Source organism: Pectinophora gossypiella, chromosome 12 (assembly GCF_024362695.1).
Source record: "Pectinophora gossypiella chromosome 12, ilPecGoss1.1, whole genome shotgun sequence".
In the NCBI taxonomy this organism is placed as follows: domain Eukaryota; kingdom Metazoa; phylum Arthropoda; class Insecta; order Lepidoptera; family Gelechiidae; genus Pectinophora; species Pectinophora gossypiella.
Genome location: NC_065415.1, coordinates 3,697,027 through 3,717,697, shown reverse-complemented (window position 1 = coordinate 3,717,697; position 20,671 = coordinate 3,697,027). Strand labels below are relative to the sequence as shown.

The 20,671-nt window shown below is 37.9% G+C and overlaps 2 protein-coding genes across 5 annotated transcripts in view; both read left to right on the top strand.

Annotated features, from left to right (window-relative positions):
* The window catches only part of LOC126371530 (probable oligoribonuclease), a 185,646-nt gene that overhangs the window by 120,353 nt on the left and 44,622 nt on the right, over window positions 1–20,671 (top strand). The gene's annotated exons all lie outside the window — the stretch shown is intronic.
* LOC126371473 (serine proteinase stubble) overlaps window positions 16,535–20,671 on the top strand; it is a 189,809-nt gene continuing 185,672 nt past the window's right edge. For all 3 annotated transcript variants that reach the window (XM_050016785.1, XM_050016784.1, XM_050016783.1), the window contains exon 1: window positions 16,535–16,670. The gene's annotated coding sequence lies outside the window, so the exon portion shown is untranslated. The remainder of the gene's footprint in view (window positions 16,671–20,671) is intronic.

Below are 20,671 nucleotides of genomic sequence, written 5' to 3'. Positions count from 1 at the left end.
TCTTAAATAATGTCAATATCAAGTGGAATTTTCGCCTTTACACAAATAATACCAGAGTACAAGGAAGAACAATTTGAAAGAGAAAAGCAGCCACTTTCCTTACTATTAGAGGGTTTTACAACGGGAATATTCAGAACAGAAATCTGTCGCACCACTCTACGGCTTCGTACTGTTTGGGTTGCGGAATTTGGAAACACGCGCAGGCCAAGAAGAATGAGTTTATCAGTCTCAAAAAGTGTCTTTTTTTGACGTGACTTATTGTAGATTTTCCGCAGGTGGCATTAACTACTTGGCCGGACAAATGGGGAGCGCTGAAGGCTCTCACCCGGTACAACGTTTAAGACAAAATGCCTGAGGGTGCCCAGTTAGGCGCGAACCTCGGCTCAGGGCGTCGTCTGAGAGGAAAAATATTTGAAAGAATTAATCGACCCGGGTCGATAGCGATAAGCGCCGATTGAGGGATCAAAATGTGTCTTTCTCCTGGCAAAGTCCAGCTGCTGTGACCAGCTAACTACTAAACTATGTAGGCCGTGAAAACAAATGACTGTCGGTTTAAAAATGTTCCTAAGTTGGGTTTGGCCGTGGATACGGTACGGTACGGTAATTAAAGGTACGCGGTCCTTTCAGTCGGTAAAGGTTTACCCGTGTTGTATTATGTAAATGAAGAATTGGTTCCTAGAGTTGCACTTTCGTTTGTTTTGGAGTGGATTTTGTTAGTACGGTCACGAGAATTAATATGTATACACTTTGGTACCATGTCACATTAACTTTTTTGACAAATTGAACTGTAAGTCTCACTAAATGTCAAATATGTTAGTGCGACAGAGTCCCAAAGTGGGTACATTATAATTCTCATGACTGTACTAGTAATTAGATTATAAATAACTTAGTGCACTTAGTTGTTTGCTTATTTAAACTAGTTTAGACCTTAGAATAAAAAATAAATACCTACTTACTTATAGAACAAGAACTCTTCTCCCAGAACCAATTCGTATTGGGCACCGATTTCACTCCCTCTGGGTCTTACTTCAGTTTTAAATGGCCGTATAAGAGAGAGAGCGCAGAGGACTGCGCCTCGCTCCCATTTACGCGTTAGGCACAATAAAAACTAGATTTTTGTACGGAGTGTCTGAGTTGTGCTTAGACTTCTTCTACAAATTTATTTTCTAACCTAACCTAAATTTCTTGATGGTGAATTTGTGAATGAAATAAAGAATTTACTTTTATTTAGGTATAGGACCCGAGACCCGCTTTTTTGCACTGGGGTCGTGGCAACCACTGCTGCCTGCAGGACTTCGCGTGGAAGCTTTAAAGTGCCTCCTTACGACGGATCCTTTTCGTGGGCGGCGTATAAAATGCAGTTTGAGGCGATGAAGAGACTGCATGGTTGGGGCAGCGAGGAAGCCAAGGGATGTATATTGTACGAGGCCGTCTTGTTAGACTTCTTGGTGTTCCGGGTTCGATATCCGTTCGGGCTTTTTGAAACAAACGTTTCTCGGATCTAGCATCTGCAGTAGAGTAGCTTAAGGAGTATCCTCCATCTCTGCGGTCTTGTCGGTGGAGTAATCGCCATTACTCCATAGATAGCACTATCTACACGCCGGTGTAGAACGGTGGTTGCCCCAATCGCCTTCCGTTCCGCAGCACACCGACCAATTTCTGAATCGGTGATGTTCTAGCTAGAGCCCTACCAGAATCCATTTCCTCGGCCTCCAACCATCAGGGGTGCGCTTTTGAAGTACGTCACAAGATCGTCATAGCCACTACGTTCTGCTAATCCTGTCGCTGTTTGGTCGGGGACTACTTATTTTTATATTCGCAGCTAACCATCATATCTGATGGCCGTTCCACTATCCGCCACCTGTGGACCCCGTAGATGGCCTACAGGTCAGCCTACTACCCACCATACCCCGCCGTTAATGTAGCTCATGTATAAGTTATACTTAGATATCTACCTAGTAACTACATCGCAGATTCTAAACATTTCTAGAATATTCCGTTTAATAATAAAACGTAGAACCGCTTTCAGTTGAATGGTGACTTCAAATTGAAGTCCAAATCGCTTTAGAAATCCCAAAGGATTGGATTGTTCGGGTAGTCATAATAGGGAGAATAACCCTCTACTACGTAATTTATAGCCAAAGTACAATTTCTAATCCGTCTTATTTAATTAAACATGAAACTTAAACGGATTGAACCAAATTCAGTTATCATTTCAAAAGATCTCTTTTGAATTGGATTTGCGGATTTCAATTTGAGAAATTGCCATTTATATTTGATTTATCAGTAAGGACATCTTTGAAATCGTTGTTATAGTAGGAATGTTTGTAACAAAGGACATTCGGGTTACCATCGCGGATTGCCAGTGGCGATGGGGGTCGTAGTTGCTCCTCATCCTTTTATTTCTGGGTGGTTGGTGTACCGCGGTGTTAGTTAGTTAGTGGGCTCTGTTTTCCGCATTTAGACTCTAAGATGGCCCATTATGAGTGCTATTGTTGACTAGTGACTACGTAAGCCAACCTAACTCCTTCCAGAAGCTCAGAAGCCTCCTGAGGTGTTTACAGGTTTCGCGGAGCGACCCTATTCCTTTGAGGATTTGTACCCGTTGTGCTGACACTCCCGTGCATTTCAGGATTACATGGGAGGCAGTTTCTTCTGCATTCAAACAGCCTCTACACAGTGAGCTGTCTGTTAGCCCTCAATTGAAAAGATGTTTATTGAGTGGGCAGTGACCCGTAATGCTGCCCACTACTATTCTATATGGTGCTATGGTGTACTAGGTGCTTATTGTTCCACCTTTTCTTCATTTGGGAACAATCCCAGAAACGGCACATCACGGCATATAACAAGTTGTCTTCAGTTAATTTGTGAATCTCTTCACCCCGACTGATCAAGTTCGAGAGTTGCGTCTGCGATGGATGCATATTAAGATTTATGATAAGAAGTGAAACCGCATCCCCACCCCAAGCCTCTGCTTCACCTTCCTCAACTTCCCCACATCAATCGCTAATTGGGATAGTCCTCTACCCCAATAGTTGTGAGCTTATGTCTCGTTGTCCGGCTTTCCAAGAGCTGCGGGTTCAAATCCCGTCCAAGTCAGACGTTTTGATTTTATTTTCTCTTTGTGAAGTTCTCTAAGCACGCGTAAGTGCTGTAAAATAAAGCCCTTTTTGTTATGTTATGTTATGTTATAAGGTGTGAAAAAAAGGATGCGAAAAGAGATAAAAAAGGTAACGTTTACCACCAGAACAATACTTTCGTTCCATGAAAGGTTGTTAAATAAAACCCGCAGTAAACTTTTGAAAGAGAAACTTTATGCCTTGTTTTACTACTTAATTATGAGTTGACGAGATGATAAGCTCAAATCATCGACGGTATAAGCTCTAGACTGGAAATAACAGACGAACTTATGTCAACTCATCCGGCTAATAGATCAGATGTAAGATGCCGCCAGTTCGACCAATCGCGAGCTCTCCGCGACCTTTGGACGTGTTTAGCATCTTGAGTGAGCCAAAAATTGAGGCCCACGACCTCAGTGGTTCAGTGGGTGAGCGTTACGCTTACGATCCGGAGGTCCTAAGTTCGAATCCAGGTGGGGGTATCACAAAAATCACTCTGTGGTCCCTAATTTGGTTAGAACATTACAGGCTGATCACCTGATTGTCTGAAAGTAAGACGATCCGTGCTTCGGAAGTCACGTTAATCCGTTGGTCCCGGTTAGTACTTACTGATGTATATACGTATACCTAGTCGTTACATGAGTCATGTCAGGGGCCTTTGGCGGCTCAATAGTAACCCTGACACTAGGGTTGATGAGGTTGGTAATCCACCTCACAACCCACACGATAGAAGAAGTGAGCCAATCAGAATGGAGCGTCCTGTTTCCCTCACCCCCATTACCTCAGCTAGTTGTCAGAATTAATTGTACTTATGGGGAAATTACAGTCTTAAAAAACAAATATGGCATCATAACATAGCATGATGCCTGTACCCCCGAAGGCTAGGCAGACGTGTGCAGTACACAAGGTGTTAGTGACATCGTAACGAATAGTGAGGGGGATGATTCAGACCATGATTCTGAGTTGATATCAAGTGGAATTTCTTGTCGGAAAATTCATGAATATGTAAGTATCTTTTATAAGTATTTTCAGTTCCATACTTTTATGACGGAAAGATGAGAGATTCTTCAGAATATTGTATGTAAGGTAACTTATGAATTATTCTTCCCCCCTCCAATGAGGAATAAAATGAGCATAAATTGTTTTAAAACTAAATATAAATCAGCCTTACTAAAAAAACAATTAACTGCAGAAAAATTTAAACATTCCTACTGGAAAATACTCAAGTTAAAAGATCATTTTTGATAAAATACTAACCCCATTCATTATATTACTGTTAAAATAGTTTACTTCTGACATATATATTCATTCAAACACAATCTAACCCAACAAACACGCTTACACACGCGCGCACACACACACACACACACATACACACACACACACACACACACACACACACACACACGCACGCATACGCATACACACACACACTCAAGAGTACCTACTTATAATTTTAATTGATTGTCTTTTTATTGTCTCTTTTTTCTACCTAAAGCTACTGTATAATTCTATTTAATATCATCTAGCCCTCGTTGACAATTACTTCCGCACAATATCTCAGGAAGAGGAAATGACTGAAAACCAGCGCTGGATGGCGCCATAACATGGCTCCATGGCAGCACAAGCTGAGCCATTTCCTTTTGCCCGTATTCGCAATATTCATAATTAAGTACTTAGTTTATATAGCAAATGTAAATTGTCACTGGCAATAAATTTATTTTATTCTTATTCTTCTAATCCTTTTATCCCCTGTCGGGATGTAGTGCTTTAATAACAGATTTCCACTCCTCGCAATCTTTTCCTTTAATCCACGTTCGTAACTGATCTTTGGTAACCAGATACGAACATGGATTCTTTTTCTTGCTTGATAACCAGTTACGATAATTGCAGCCTCTGTAACTTGCTTCCATGACATGCCGAGAGTTTTCAACTCAACTCCGAGGGTCGTTAGGTCTCTTTGGACCGCCCCTTTCTGTGTTTTCCACGAACACACCAGGTCAGAGCTCGTCGGGACGGGTGTTCCACAGGTCTTCTAAGGACATGACGTGACATCAACCTCCACAGTATTTTGCTCAGTCAATCTCCACAGTTCTGTGTTTGTAATAGTTTTAGGCCAGAAGATGTTAAATATTTGCCGTAAGCGTTTATTAACTTGTGAATTAGTACCGTTAAAATCCGTGAATTTCTTTCGTCGTGCGGACTTTATTTTAAACCTGGTATTTCCTTATTTAAATTCTTCGTTTTGTAAAAAGTCCTTTGGCGTCTATTTAGCCGCTTCGTCGATGACTCTAATAATGGTTTAACTGCGTCAGCTATCGCGAAAGTTGATGATGATCAGCAAAGCCGTGGAAAAAACCGCATACGTCTAGCTGCAAGTGTTTTATTCAATTTCTCTCAGGCCCTACGAGTGAGTGTGATGACGTCTGGGTAAAGGCTTGGATTCATTGTCGAACTTAATAATACTTAGGTGAACATAAACATAACAGCCTATGCCAGCCTGCACTTTGTATGTAATGTGTCACAATTTGTTGAATAAACATTCTCTCTCTCTCTCTCTCCTATATACGTCCCACTGCTGAGCACAGGCCTCCTCTCTATCAACCGGACGAGAATATGGGGCATACTGCACCACGCTGCTCCACTGCAACAATTATTTTTATATGCTTCTGCCATTACATTATATTTTTGACGAATAATGAACCCAATTAGGAAATTATCACTTTTAAACTGAACAACGCCTTCTATCTTGTTTTTGGTGAACGTAGCCTGGAAAATCCCTCAGTAGTGCATCGATATTAGTACTTACCCCAATACCAATAGGGGTTGTAACATGTTTTTGACGACTGTTGCGTCGCTCAGAGCTGTCTCACAAAAAAAAAAGTTTCTATGCATTTCAATACACATCACTTTACCTATAAAAGATAATCTCAGCATTATCGTCCAAACAAATCTAGTAAGCCCAGATGTTGTGTCAGTGTACACAAGCCCTGGAACACATGTTAACACATAAACCTACCGTAAAGGGACCTGAGATCTTAGATAAAGCTGCAAACTGCAGATTTACGGCACTTACCCACAAAGCTAGTGTCCAATTACCTTTTTTATAGTTTGGTTGCAGTAAAAAGCACAACGTTCGGCAGGCTATCACACCGTAGTGTAATTCTTTGCCTTTTTTATTGCTGAACCAGATGGCATTAAATACTTGGCCGGACAAATGGGGAGCGCTGAAGGCGGTACAATGTTTAAGACAACAGGCCTGAGGGTGCCCAGTTGGGCGCAAAGCTCGGCTCAGGGCACCGTCTGAGAGGAAAAAATATTTGAAAGAATTAATCGACACTAGTGGATCGATAGCAATAAGCGCTGATTGAGGGAAATTGTCGACCACGCCGGCGGGGTCGGTATCGGGGTCCTGAAGTGTTTGGTGTCGCGAGCTGATTGGCCGCCTCCATGACTAGAGTAATCGGGTCGTCGGGATCGTATATTACGTCTTTCGGACGCCGATACTTTTCATTACCGTCCCTAAGCGGGATGTTTTTTGCTGAACGATACTGTTGCAGTCCTATAGAGATCACTCATACAAACAATACTTACTACTTATGACAGTTTATTTATTTATAATATGTACACAATAAAACAGACTCAAGGAACATACAAAGAAAACAGATAGTACAGGTAAGCTTATCTCTAAACAAGAGATTTCTTCCAGCTGACCTACAAACACACACACACACACACACACATACACACACAGTATACAGTTAATCTCTAAACTGCATCCGTCTCGAGATAATTATAGTCGGTTAAAGTTATTTTTTTACATTCAAATGAAAATAAAAAAGATTTATTTTGCATTGCCTTTTTCATTTACACCAACATACGAAAGCTATGACAGTAATATCACTAAGAACAACAAAAATACCAAAAAAACATAATAATAATTCGACTCCATAAATATCAAGTCCTTATCAAAAGACACGATGCATTGTCTGCGCACAAACGTATCATATCCATATTAGGAACTTCTTGTACAAATGGCTACAAGTTGTCTTCAGGTTGAGAAGAGAAATGGAAATTTCAGATTAAAGTACATTTACAAATCAATTGACACTCATGATGGAGACTAGTCTTAACTCGAAGCAACTCTGAGAAGAAAGTGTTAAGTATACAGAATAAATATCTGTTTATATTTAAAATAAACTCACTTTTTCCATTATAAATAATTTTGTTAATTTCCTGATACGCGAAAATAAATAATTTCCTATTTCCGTGTGCCCGTCATTCCATTCCATCCATATAATTTTGTTCCATGAGGAAATTCAAACAAATCTATCCATAATAAACGATTTTTATTAATATATTAATTTTTAGTTTACTTATGTATAAAGTGTGTAATTATGTATAAATAACTAAATCAATCTTTACTCCACATCAACTTCGTAATAATAAACTCTTTATTTAGATTTCTAAGTTCGAATATTTGGTCTAGAGTCTAGACCATAGAATAAGGAATAACACTACGTATAGAACGGCAACTTACAGCTCCCCACCAGCGGCCGAGCTAGGTTTACCTCACCTCCCCTTAGACGTCACACAAAAAAATGCGCGTGTACGATAACGTCAATGTGTAGTGTCCGCGTTGTGGCTAGACGACAATGAGTTAGTGAGTGAGTTAGGACTTTTTAAAATATGTGCTTATTATAAAGAGAGACTTCGGACTCAGGTGGCCCAAAGTGAGGAAAATTTGTTCAGGTGGGGTTTCTTTGATGGCTCGTGCTTAGTTTTTTCTTAAAGTGCAAGTGCAGCACTGTTCCCCAAACGATGGAACATCTTACATCGTGTCCTGCGTGCCCGAACACCTGCACGCAGGAGGATCTGATGAGCGCTGCAAATAGCGCCATACATGTTGCCAAGTTTTGGGCCGATACTATGTAGTTTGCCATCGACACTATAAGAAGAGATAAAGAGAGAACCTCAGTAAAGTGTAGGCACTCTACTTAGTTCATATTGCGATCAATTTACCAATTTTCCTTGTACACTTAACTTATTAATATCAACGTCATGTGGTTGGTAGCAGACGAAACGGCTAATTAATCGCCTGTCACTTTCACTCGCGTATATTTTTTGCTCCAAAATTATCTCTCTGTCCGTTGCATATGGCTACATCAGATGTTATCAGTTTGTTACGCTCATGTTGTTACATTACATTTAAGTACACTTATGACGAATTGATAGTGACCTTTCTAAGAGAAATGTTCGGGGATAATAATTTGCTCATCGTTTCCTCTGTCACTCTAATGTGACTAGTAAATTAGACAGGCGAGTAGCCGCTGAGATAAGCATGGTCATCTAAAATCACTTTTGAATGAGGATACAAAATTCCTATTTCCCTCATCAGGTGTCGCTACTGTTGAGTTTTCTTAAATTTTCACAGTTCCCCATAGTATATGAGTAAACAAACATTGTTTTGGTTATATTTTTACACTATAACTCTTTACGCAGCGTTTAAAACTGCAAACCATAGTGCTATATTTGTTCCCTAAAGATCGGAAAGAAGAAAACTTATTTTCAATCAAAACTGCCTTTTTCCTACTGATGGCTTTTCTTTTTTGCAATTCATCCTTCAGACGGGATACACTCCACGTTGCTCCACGTTTCATAGCAATTTATCACGGTTTTTAGTTGGACAGTATGGAGATCTGTCAAAATTTCTAAGCGAATGTCCGATTGAAGTTTTCTTGATGTTCTGATTGTTTTTCGTTTCTTTTTTGTTGTGTATTATGATCTTCTTCTATCTAATGGGTTGTGAGATGGATGAGCAACCTTATCAACCCTGGTGTCAGGATTGTTATTGAGCCAAATGCTTCATGTAACAACTGCTTACTTACATCAGTCATAATAAATGTGTACTATGTTACGGTGTTAATTAAAGAGAGATATGTTACAACTTCTATTGCGTGGTTTATTGACCTCGGTGTCTGGTAACCTGGATAATAACTTATTAACCCTTTCACGGACAGAGTTCATGGGCCATTGATGGTTCATAATAGGTAATGTGACACCTTGGAATCGGAACGTCATTAGACGTTCTGTCCTTGAAAGTGTTAAACTGACAGAGGCCCTTGACATGGCCCATCTTATTTGAAGCAAGGCCGAACGTCTGCAAGTGCCTATTCTTCAATTCATGATCTGTGATAGTCACAGCAATAATGTTAGAGTACAGAACAGATAAAGTCGATTTTTGTTTTTGAAAAAAAAAAAAAACGGATGCCATCCAGTGACGTTGTGAAATCTTCTGATGACATCGTCAGAATTATTCAAATTAACAAAAAAATCTAAAGTACTTGTTCTGTTCGTATAAAACAAAAAAAACGCGTACGTTGCGGAAGTATTCGGGTCTGCTTTTAGCTTTAAGGACTTATTTTAAGACACATACATAAACTCACGCCAATTTCCACTAAGGTCAGCAGAGACTATGGAATTTCTTTTGCTTCGATCCTGAGTCTCTTGCTTCCTCCACATTCATCAATTGCTTCATACACGCACGCCGGTTCAGAGTAGATCGTATTAAACCTTTTCTAAGGACATCTCCAATTTGATCTATATACGTCCTTCTAGGACATTTTCTTTTTTTTCTCTTCTTTTTACTTTAAGATAATTCATCAAAATTATATGTTGATTGTTTTCGCTGTGAATGTTCGCAATGTTACGCTTCTGTGTAATTAGGGAAAGTGACAAGTAAATTTGACAGCAACTGCTTTCCCGATTGAAGGAGTGAGACGGGATGATAGTCCATCACTTTCACTAACACTCGATACGAATGTTCCTACCGTACTACAGCTAATAGTAACGACCTCTGTGGTCCAGTGGTTGAGCGTTGGGCTCACGATACGGAGGTTCCGGGTTCGATTCCCGGTGGGGACATATCACAAAAAATACTTTGTGGTCCCTAGTTTGGTTAGGACATTACAGGCTGATCAACCTGATTGTCCGAAAGTAAGATGATCCGTGCTCCAGAAGGCACGTTAAGCTGTTGGTCCCGGTTACTACATATTGATGTAAGTAAGTAGTCGTTACATGAGCCATGTCAGGGGTCTTTGGCGGCTCAAAAGTAACCCTGACACTAGGGTTGATGAGGTTGGTAATTCACCTCACAACCCACACGATGGAAGAAGACAGCTAATAGTGTTACAACAAATCGCGATATGGCTTGATCTAGGTTCATTGGGCGGTAATGTGACAGGGAAAATAAAAGTTGTTTCTAAAGTCGACTTTTTTGAACTGGATTTAATATGATCAGTTGTTTTTTTATGTTAAAGCCTTACAATACAATACAATACAAAAACGCTTTATGGCACATATAAACACAACACTAAAAACAATTACGATCTACTCTGAACCGGCGTGCGTGTATGAAGCGATTGATGAATGTGGAGGAAGCAAGAGAAGTGTGTCAGGATCGAAGCAAATGGAATTCTATAGTCTCTGCTTACCCCGGTGGGAAATAGGCGTGAGTTTATGTATGAATGTAAGTATGAACTAAAAACAATTACAAAAGTGACAGGAGAAGCACATTCGGCGGCCTTATTGCTAAACAGCTATTCCTTCCAGGCAACCTTAGGGTGAAAGAACTTGCTACATATTGGAGACGGGGACGGTGCAACACAGGTATAAGTAAATAATGCAATATAACATAAAACGATCTGCCTTAGCCAAGTTGCAAATAATTACGAAAAACAACAGTGACAAAAACATTATGGGATTGACATTTTGTCACTTTATGTCAATCCCATGCATGTTTATCACTGTTACTGTTACTTTTATAAGAGCCCTCAGCGCCAACAGCATCCGTGGTCTAGTGGTTAGAGCGTTAGGCTCACGATCTGGAGGTCTGGGGTCGATTCCCGATGGGTACATTGTCGAAATCACTTTGTGAGACTGTCCTATGTTTGGTAAGGACTTTACAGGCTTGAATAACCTGATTGTCTCAAAAAATAAGTTGATTCCGTGCTTCGGAGGCACGTTTCGTGCACGTTAAGCCGTGGCCGTGGTAATTTCACTTTAATTTCTTCCACATGTTATAATATTATTTATATTATACGTAATTAAATATTATTTACAATATAAAATTATCGATTAGTCAACTCATCAAGTTGATTAGGTTTTGAAGATCGATTATGATAGTAGATTTAACTGCAAATCACCAAGAAATTAAATTGATTTACGTCTTGATTGACTTCAGAGATTATCATCATCATATTATTAAAGGAAGTTAGATGATAACTATACACATTTATAGGTAAAATATGGTAACTACTAATGGTTTCCTCTTTGTGTTCATTAAGATTATATTTTATAGCAGGAAACTATAATTATATAATTGCGAATTGCGGACTTCACACGCTATCGAAATTGCGCTATTAGCGAAAGTCGCGTCATGTTTTCTGCCGATCTTCTTTTGTTAGTTTTTCTACTGTCTATAAGGATAATGCACACATACATACATAAACTCACGCTTATTTCCCACCGGGGTAATCAGAGACAATATAATTCCATTTGCTTCGATCCTGACACATTTCTCAGACTTCCTCCACATTCATCAATTGCGTCAAACACGCACGCCAGTTCAAAGTAGATCGTAATAAACCTTTTCTAAGGACATCTCCAATTTGGTCAATGTAAGTCCATCTAGGTCTTCCTTTGCCAGCGCTACCATCAACTTTCGCTTTATATACCGCTTTCGCAATTCTATTATCCTTCATCCGCTCTACGTGTACGTATAAGGATAATGATTTATCTATAATCATACAGAATATGAATCCAATGTTACCAATATAAATTAAATGAATCCAGTCGATTTAGGACACAAAAGTATTTATCAGTCTTCATCATCATTATTAAGTTAAGACCCACTTTCTTGTCTATCGAAGGCCAATTTTTTGTCATTTTCTTCTTTCTTTTTCTTATTATTATTAGGTGTATAAAATAAAATAATCAGCCTACATACCTACGTCTTATTGCTGGGAACTACGCTGCTGTATTCCGGGGGTATTGATTATCCACTATTAGTGGTATTTTTTCGAGTTTTAAGAATTCAGACTTTAAAGAGAATAGAATAGAAATAGTTTATTATAAAAAGACGCCACACACAAAAACGAGACAATAAAATAATTTAAAATTTTCATAAAACAATTTAAAAAAAGTAAAACCGATGTTCGTCGACATAAACCGAAAATAGAGGGTAAAATAGAAAATAAAAAAATCTTTTAAAAAGCTTAGAAAATTACCAAAATATTAATTTTCGTCGCCTTATTGTGAAGATCTCGTAAGCGTTTTTTTGAAAAATTACATTCTGGTGTGACTTTTGTTAAAAAAATTATGTTAAAAAAACAACAGACACAATTTAAAAAAATCTCTTACGAGATTTTTAATTTATGGCGACGGTAACCATCTTACTTACTTTTCGAGACGGATTTTAAAAGTAATTTTCTTGTAGAATGAAAAAGCTGGGTCCCCAGCTATGAGGGTGAAAAGTTGAGAATTTCACAATGATGAGATTTAACTTTTACTGGGCATATAAAACTTTTTTCTGGGATATTAAAACTTCAGCAACTTTTTACCATTTTTGCGCTTAGGAGGGTTCCACGAATATTTTAATATTTATTGAATAATTTATATTCAGATGAAGATGACCTTTGTGATGTTATGGCGACAATAAGGTCGCTTTATAACCAAATCTGAAGTCTCAGGTTTGATTTTCTGTCGTTTAGGACAGTTCAAGTGTAAACAAGAGCATAATAAAAACTCACACGTAATGCCAGAGGCCTCTGGTGGCTAAACAGTAACTCTGATACTAGGGTGATGAGATCAGTCATTGACCTCATAAGAAAAACCATGATAAATAAAATACAGATAAAAAAAGGCAACGAAAGGGCTATAAAAGGTACATCGCAAAAAAGCGTACTTCTTTTTGATTCTGCTTTTGTGCAAAATTTTATTGGGTGATTGATGAAAAAGGGCATTATTATTTAAAATTAAATAAATAAATTAAAATAGCGCATGCGCGCTCGTTGATGTCTATTGTATGAATATACTTGCACAGTCTCGATTTATTTATTTTTGAAAATTGATTGTATTGAGATTTTTTGGAAGAAGATACTTATATTAGGTATTATTAAAAATAATATTAAATAATCATCATAATAGTGATATTTTAAACGTTTGCCAACTTCATGAAGAACATTGGCGATTATCGTTTCTTGTATTATTAACTTTTTGTTTCGTGACGTAAATGTTTTTGTGTCGTGTAACGGTTCCTTTCTTTTACGAAAAAAGATAAATGACATGAGATGCTGAGTGCCTTGACTTTATTATCTGTGGAACTCTGCGCCCTGTGAAGTGATGTAACGAGGTTTTTTTTTGCTCGTAAATGTTTTAGCAAAGCGCGGAGGTGTGTACAAATACTGTACGGTTACGAGTACTAATTATGTTACACTTTGAAACCATGTCACATTAACTTTTTTGACAAATTAAACCGTAAGTCTCATTAAATGTTAAATATCATAGTGGGACAGGGTTCTAAAGTGGATACATGTTATTGCTCATGACTGTATCTGAGTTGCAAAATACTACCATTTGAACTTGACTTGGTAGAAATTTACCCTTTAGTATTGTGCGGTTGGTAGTCCACCTCATAACCCACACGATAGAAAAAGAATACCCTCTAGTCTAGTAATGAAGTGTACCCCCGTACAGTCATGATGAGTAATATAATGTACCCTCTTTAAGACTCTGTCGCACTAACATATTTCACGTTTAGTGACACTTACAGTACAATTTGTCAAAAAAATAATAATGTGAAATGGTACCAAAATGGTATATTGATGCTTGTGGCCGTACCATTACTTCATAACATCATACACCACCATACCGCTCCATTGCTGGTTGGCGGAGGTGTTTCGGCCTCTCAAAGTACATAATATCCGTAACATAATATCTTCGATTACCACGCTGAATTGCGAAAGTGCATTGATAAGATTGAGTAGGGTACGTCTTACGAGATGTGAATCAGTTGACCCTTTAAAGTGAAAGTACTCGGCATAAAGTGCTTGATAACAGAACCCGCTAAACACAGTAAAGATAAAGATTTGTATTGTGTATAAATTTAGTAACATCAGTTAAAACGTGGGTAAGTACAGTCATGAGCAATATAATGTACCCACTTTAGGACTCTGTCGCACTAACACACTTGACATTTAGTGAGACTTACAGTTCAATTTGTCAAAAAAGTTAATGTGACAGGGTACCAAAGTGTATACATATTAATGCTCGTGACCGTACATACTTGGATTATTGTTTTTTAGGAAGCGTAACATTAACCACGTTACAAATAAAAAATAACCAGGAATGAACGTGGGTTTAAGTATTTGACAGTCAAGAAAAATTGAATCCAATTATCATACAACCGAACTTTGCTTGGCTGTCAAATACTTAAACCTATGTTCATCCCTAGTTTATTTTCTATTTTTTGTAAGGTGTAACCACCTTATTGAATAATATAACATGACATATGTATATCGTGGCCATATCATAGAATTGATCATTTCATGAAATGATCGACCATTTCATGAAATGGTCGTATTTCATGAAATAGAACAACATTCGTTGGCCACATCATGATGTGGTTTGGCCAGATCAATGAACACAAAACGTTTAACGATATGACCAACTAAATGCATGATTACTTCATGATATGGCCAAACGTTAGCGATCATATCGTAAAATAGTAACATTATCCACCGGTAGTGGCGCTGGTGTCGCTTTGTTTATGTTTTGCATAATGGCGGCGGACAATAATTATTCTTGTGTGAACGCGAATAATACGAATAATAATGAGCAAATACAAGATAAAAGTGCATTGAAGCAATGTTTTGACACTAAGGTGAAAAGAAAAACTCGTATTAACAGTAGACAGCAACTTTATTTTTATTTTTAGGTTATATGGCAAATAATGAAGGTCGAGTGACCACGCTACGTAAATCAATGGACTATTATTGGATTTCAAAATATGATATAATTAAAACTGCGAATGAAGCGATATTAATTTTAAAAAAGAAAAATATAGACGATCCTACTGTCCGTAAAGTTTCTTTTTTTTTGACGTGACTTATTGTAGATTTGCCGCAGATGGCATTAATTACTTGAAACGGGATTCTATTAAAACGCATAAATGTTTTTGTCATAATTTAAATTATCATAATCCTTTTTTTATATTTTTTACAAGGCATAACAGTAGGTTAGGGTGCGGCGGGCGCCGCCAGTATGTTTATCTTACACACGAAAAGTATACTGAATGATGACCAATGGCATGAAATAGTTTCAAAAAATATGACGATGACTTCAAAGCGAGATGCAGTTACGGCGTATATGTCAACTACATCAACACTCCGTTAATCGAAAATGACTTTTTAATTTTTATTTGAATTTTAAACATTTTTATACTTTGTACTAGAGTAATACATTATTTCCTACCTTATTTCGCGTTTTTATTACACCACTTATCATGGACACCCTACATTAATGATATGGCCAAACGTGGATGGAAATATCATTAAACGCTGACGTTGGTCAGTTGAAGTTGGCCATTTCATGAAATACGACCATTTCATGAAATGGTCGATCATTTCATGAAATGGTCAATTCTATGATCTGGCCACGACATGTATATGTCAAAGGGCCGCAGTAACAGTCAGTACTATTTAAAGACGGAGGACAGGAGTCCTAGTACGGCTTTGAAACAGACTACTTTGGGTGCCATCCCACTCGCGTCAGACAGAGTAAAAAAAAAACTACCCTGTTTTCCCTAAAAAAAGTAGCGTGGAGCATGCTACACCGATTAGAGTATGGCTCTTAAATTAGTTACGTGAACATGACATAACGTTGTAGGCAGAGATGTGTAGTACATAAATTCTCAATACCCACTCCTCGCCAGCTATATTAAGTTCCATGTAATAGGGAGCGAGCCTATTGAATGAATGAATGAATGAATGAAATATTTATTTCTATTGCCATTAACCGGGCACAAATCCTGGAAACATGGATTTAAACTAAAAACAGGAATCCAGTTCTGAAAGTTCTTTATAAATCCAAACCCCATTGCTTAAGTATTGTGTCGGGAAATCTCGGCCTTACGAGGTTAAAATGAGAGGCCAATTTTCCTCGAGACAGGACGCGTTAAAAATGTACACGCAGCCATAATTCGAGGTCTGATTAGAACCACTTTCCCGTTTATCACTTGTGATTCTCGCCCCTCGTAAACTGCAACAAAAGTTAAGCGGTTTCATTCCACGATCCCGTCAGTGGATCATTTCATTTCACCGATGCGCGGCGCGGACCATTCAGTTGGGCTTGCGCACCATCGTCGTCCGCACGCGACTCGCGCGCACCTTTCCCCGCCTCCGGCCGCGACAACCAGTGCTACTCAAATAAACACCTGTGATAGTGACATGGTTTTGTGCCCATATCGGATTCCGTTACGGTGTCATTAAAAACGTAAGTGTTTATAAAAAATAGTTTACCGCACCGTTTAACCGCAATAGTGCGATTAAAGTTTTAAATGGAGCAGACTATACGCGACAAATTTATCACGCGATCAGATACACAAACCCAATTCCGATTGGCGATTAATTAACTATCTGCGTTTCTAACATCGTGCACGTATTTAAATTATTTAGAAATCCGAGTCATCGGTTGCAAAAAATGCACGAAATCGGCGAAGCGGCGCGGGCGCCGGCGACGCGATCTCCACACGATGGGGCCGCCGCTCCACTGGAAGAGACTAAGATATTATAAAAGAAAACAGTAATAATAAAAGCGAACTGTAATGTTGTCAAAACAAATTAGATTTATAACAATTGCAAGACAGAAATTCATTGACATAGAAAATAAAATAATATCGCTTAATATATTTAACAACAGCAAAAAGTCTATTCCAAATATAAAAAAATGTTTAATTCTTAGATATTTCAACAGTACACAGAATATAAGTTACAAATAATTAGAAACATTCGTTAATTTATATTTCCAATTTAGATTTCTTCTATAAAAAATAAACCGCAACAAAGTTGCAATCTTTTTGCGGCATGTGTGTGCGCAGTGTGCGCTGTATCATTTTATTTTGTCCGTTAACATATTGATAATCATCATATTTTACTGTCTGTAAAATTAATGGAATCGGACGAATGAGTAAATATTTATAACAGACACTAAATTAACTAAAAGATATTAATAATGGTTTATCTTTTTTTATCCGCGAAGGAAGTAATAAATAAAATGAAAAGTACTTACATTAATAAAACAGGCACACTGGCCTGTAAAACTATCGTATTACAAATTTTATATTACAAAATTTAATGTTTTTCTAAACTATGAAAGTTAGAGATTAAGAATGAAAAGACATAAGTATATAACTTTATCAGTTTTCTGTGTAACAATTAAACTATACATTAGTAACATTTCGAGATCTTTTTTATTTCGAAAGTTTATCTTGTATAAGTACTTAAAAGTTATTATGAAAATATATGTATATAATTTCATATGTTTTACGGTATCTGTATATTACGTATAGTAAGTAGTAGCTTAGTTTTCGGCCAAGTGGTTTATTTGCGGCAAACCTACAATAAGTCACGTCAAAAAAGTAGCATAGTAAATTATAGAGATAATGAAACAATTAGTATACTGGAAGAGCTCAGTATTGCGCAGAGACATATTTTGCATATTAATACGCTTTTCCCTGTGTATGAGCATATCTAAGCAAGTATTTCTGCGTAACTGCAGTAGGCCTCTATTCATCGATCAAATCGATTTGTATCTTTCCACTATTGGGTACTTACAGGAAGTAGGAATATTTAAATATATATTTTACACGTTAGGAAAAATCATAACCCATCATTTAGGGGCGTTAAAAAGGTCACAAAGTTGAAGTAATTCAGTTTAATGCGCGTATAAAATTAAGTGCACAATTTCTTCCTAGCATTATGATTATCCCGTTTTTCACAGGGTCCGCTTACCTCACCTGAAAATTTAACGGGTCCGGTTTTCAACAGAAGCTACTGCCTGTCTGACTTTTTCACCCGCGATGGGAAAACCAGCCCAATACAAGTTAGGTCATGTACCTCCTGTATACAGTATAAAGGTTAACTCACTTGGCTGCGCAACCAATTTGTTGCCGACAACAAAATCCCGAATATTTCCCGCTAGTGGTGCCGCAACTATTATTTCCTAATGAGTGTCTTTACGAATTCTCCAAATGTAATGAACTATCTATAAAGGCAAAATCATCTGATCATTTGCCACTATAAATGTTAATCATCTTCTCTTCTATCTATTCTCTTCTATGTGGGTTGTGAGGTGGATTACCAACCTCATCAACCAACAGGGTTATTATCGAGCCGTCAAAGAGCCCTGACATGGCTCATGTAAAGATTACTACTAACTTACATCAGTAAGTAATAAGTAACCGGAACCAAAGGCTTAACTTCATCATCTTACTTCCGGATACCCAGGTGATCAGCCTATAATGTCCTAACTAAACCAGGGCTCACAAAGTGAATTTTGTGATAGGTCTTCATCGGGATTCGAACCTGGGACTTATCTTCTGGTGACATGCCTACCGGGATCACGAAATAGAATATTTTCTTATTCTTCTTCTATCGTGTGGGTTGAAAAGTGGATTACCAACCTCATCAACCATGGCGTCAGGGTTACTATTGAGCCGCCAAAGGCCCCAAAAAAAAAGTAAGGTAAGGGTAAGGGGAAAAGGGTATTTTCTTATTAATATTATTATGGGTTAGAACACTACTCGACAGTCTCGTTAACTAATAATTTTTCTTCAACTAATCACTATTGAAACTCATCATTTGAATCACTTTTTAGATTTAGCTTGATTATCGTATTTCGTCTGTTGTTGTACGATCATACAAATGACGTGTCGATAAATAATTGAGTAGCCTTTTTTCACTTCTGTATGTTATATGATTTTCTGTTCCTGATCTTTGTGAATTTGTAAGTATACTTTGACCTTTATCTGTTTTAAGCATTCTATTACCGGTGCAATATAATATAATACAATTTCACTATAAATTCTTAAACCATTTCAAGAATGTCTTGCTTACATTACATCGTAGTAAATTAAAAAAAAAATGCGATATAAAAACTGGACGCGCCGCAGCGACACGTTGGCATATCTAGGCTCATTATTTCCATGCGCACGAGTCGAGTGTGTTAGTGGTGCGCGCAGTGAGAGTTAGTATGCCGACCTCGCCTAGCCGAGAATTATCACGCATTTACGACTTATACTGTAATGATTTATTATTAGCCCAATTTTATGTATGCCGGCTTCTGTAGTCCGTTGTTTTAGATAAGGAACTGCGCTGAAAGTGTGTCAAGTGATCAGCCGTAGGTTTTTGGGTGAATAATTTGTTGAAATGTCGTATCTGGCAAACTTGTAGTGAAAAGTTCATATTTTTAAATCGGATGACTTAATTTTACTGTTTAATAAAAAAAAATTGACGTCATTTATTGTAGATTTGCCGCAGATGGCATTAACTACTTGACCGGATAAATGGACGCTGAGGGCGCTCACCCGGTTTAAAATTTAAGACCACAGGCCTGAGGGTGCCCAGTTAGGCGCGAACCTCGGCTCAGGGCGTCGTCTGAGAGGAAAAATATTTGAAAGAATTAATCGGCCCTAGCGGGTCGATAGCGATAAGCGCTGAATGAGGGAAATCGTCGACCATCGGGCGTCGTCTGAGAGGACCATGTTTGAAATAATTAATCGACCCTAATTCCGTACTAACATTTTTATTGTATATAAAACTTTGAACCCACATTCTCGAGAAATGCATTTCTGGAGGTATAAGACCTAACCTGTGTTGGGCTGGTTTTCTCTTCGCGGGTTGGAAGGGCAGACAGACAGTCGCTTCTGTAATAAACGGACCTGTCAAATCTTCAGGTTAGGTAAGCGGACCCTGTGAAAAACGGGATAATGCTAGGGGGGTGATAACTTTGAAAATAATGTAAGTGTAACTTAATGAAATTAACATGGGTTTGATTACTTTTTTACAGATTTTTTATTATTTATTGTGACAATCCTGTGAATAATAAAGTACCTGTCTGTTATGTTAGAGTATTTAGAGAAACTTACAATTAGTAAGCAATTGACAAAAATCGCAACCACTTTTAAAATTCGTTCCATATAAGAAGCCGCATCATGAATCATGATATTATCATCCCAGTTTTTGATCGATTCACATAATCATTAAACTCCTTAAAGCTTTATTTTAATTAGGAAATAATACAGGATTACACAAGCCATTATATGTAGACTTCCTTATGTTTCCATAGAATTACCAGCTTAATAGCGTCTTTTCATTACTGCCTGTAATTGCTAAACCAGCTATTGGATCTAATGAATACGCAGTCGTCCTATTAATTAGATAAAATTGCCTGCGCCTAGGCACGCATTAGCTTACTATCACTGCAAATTGTGGATT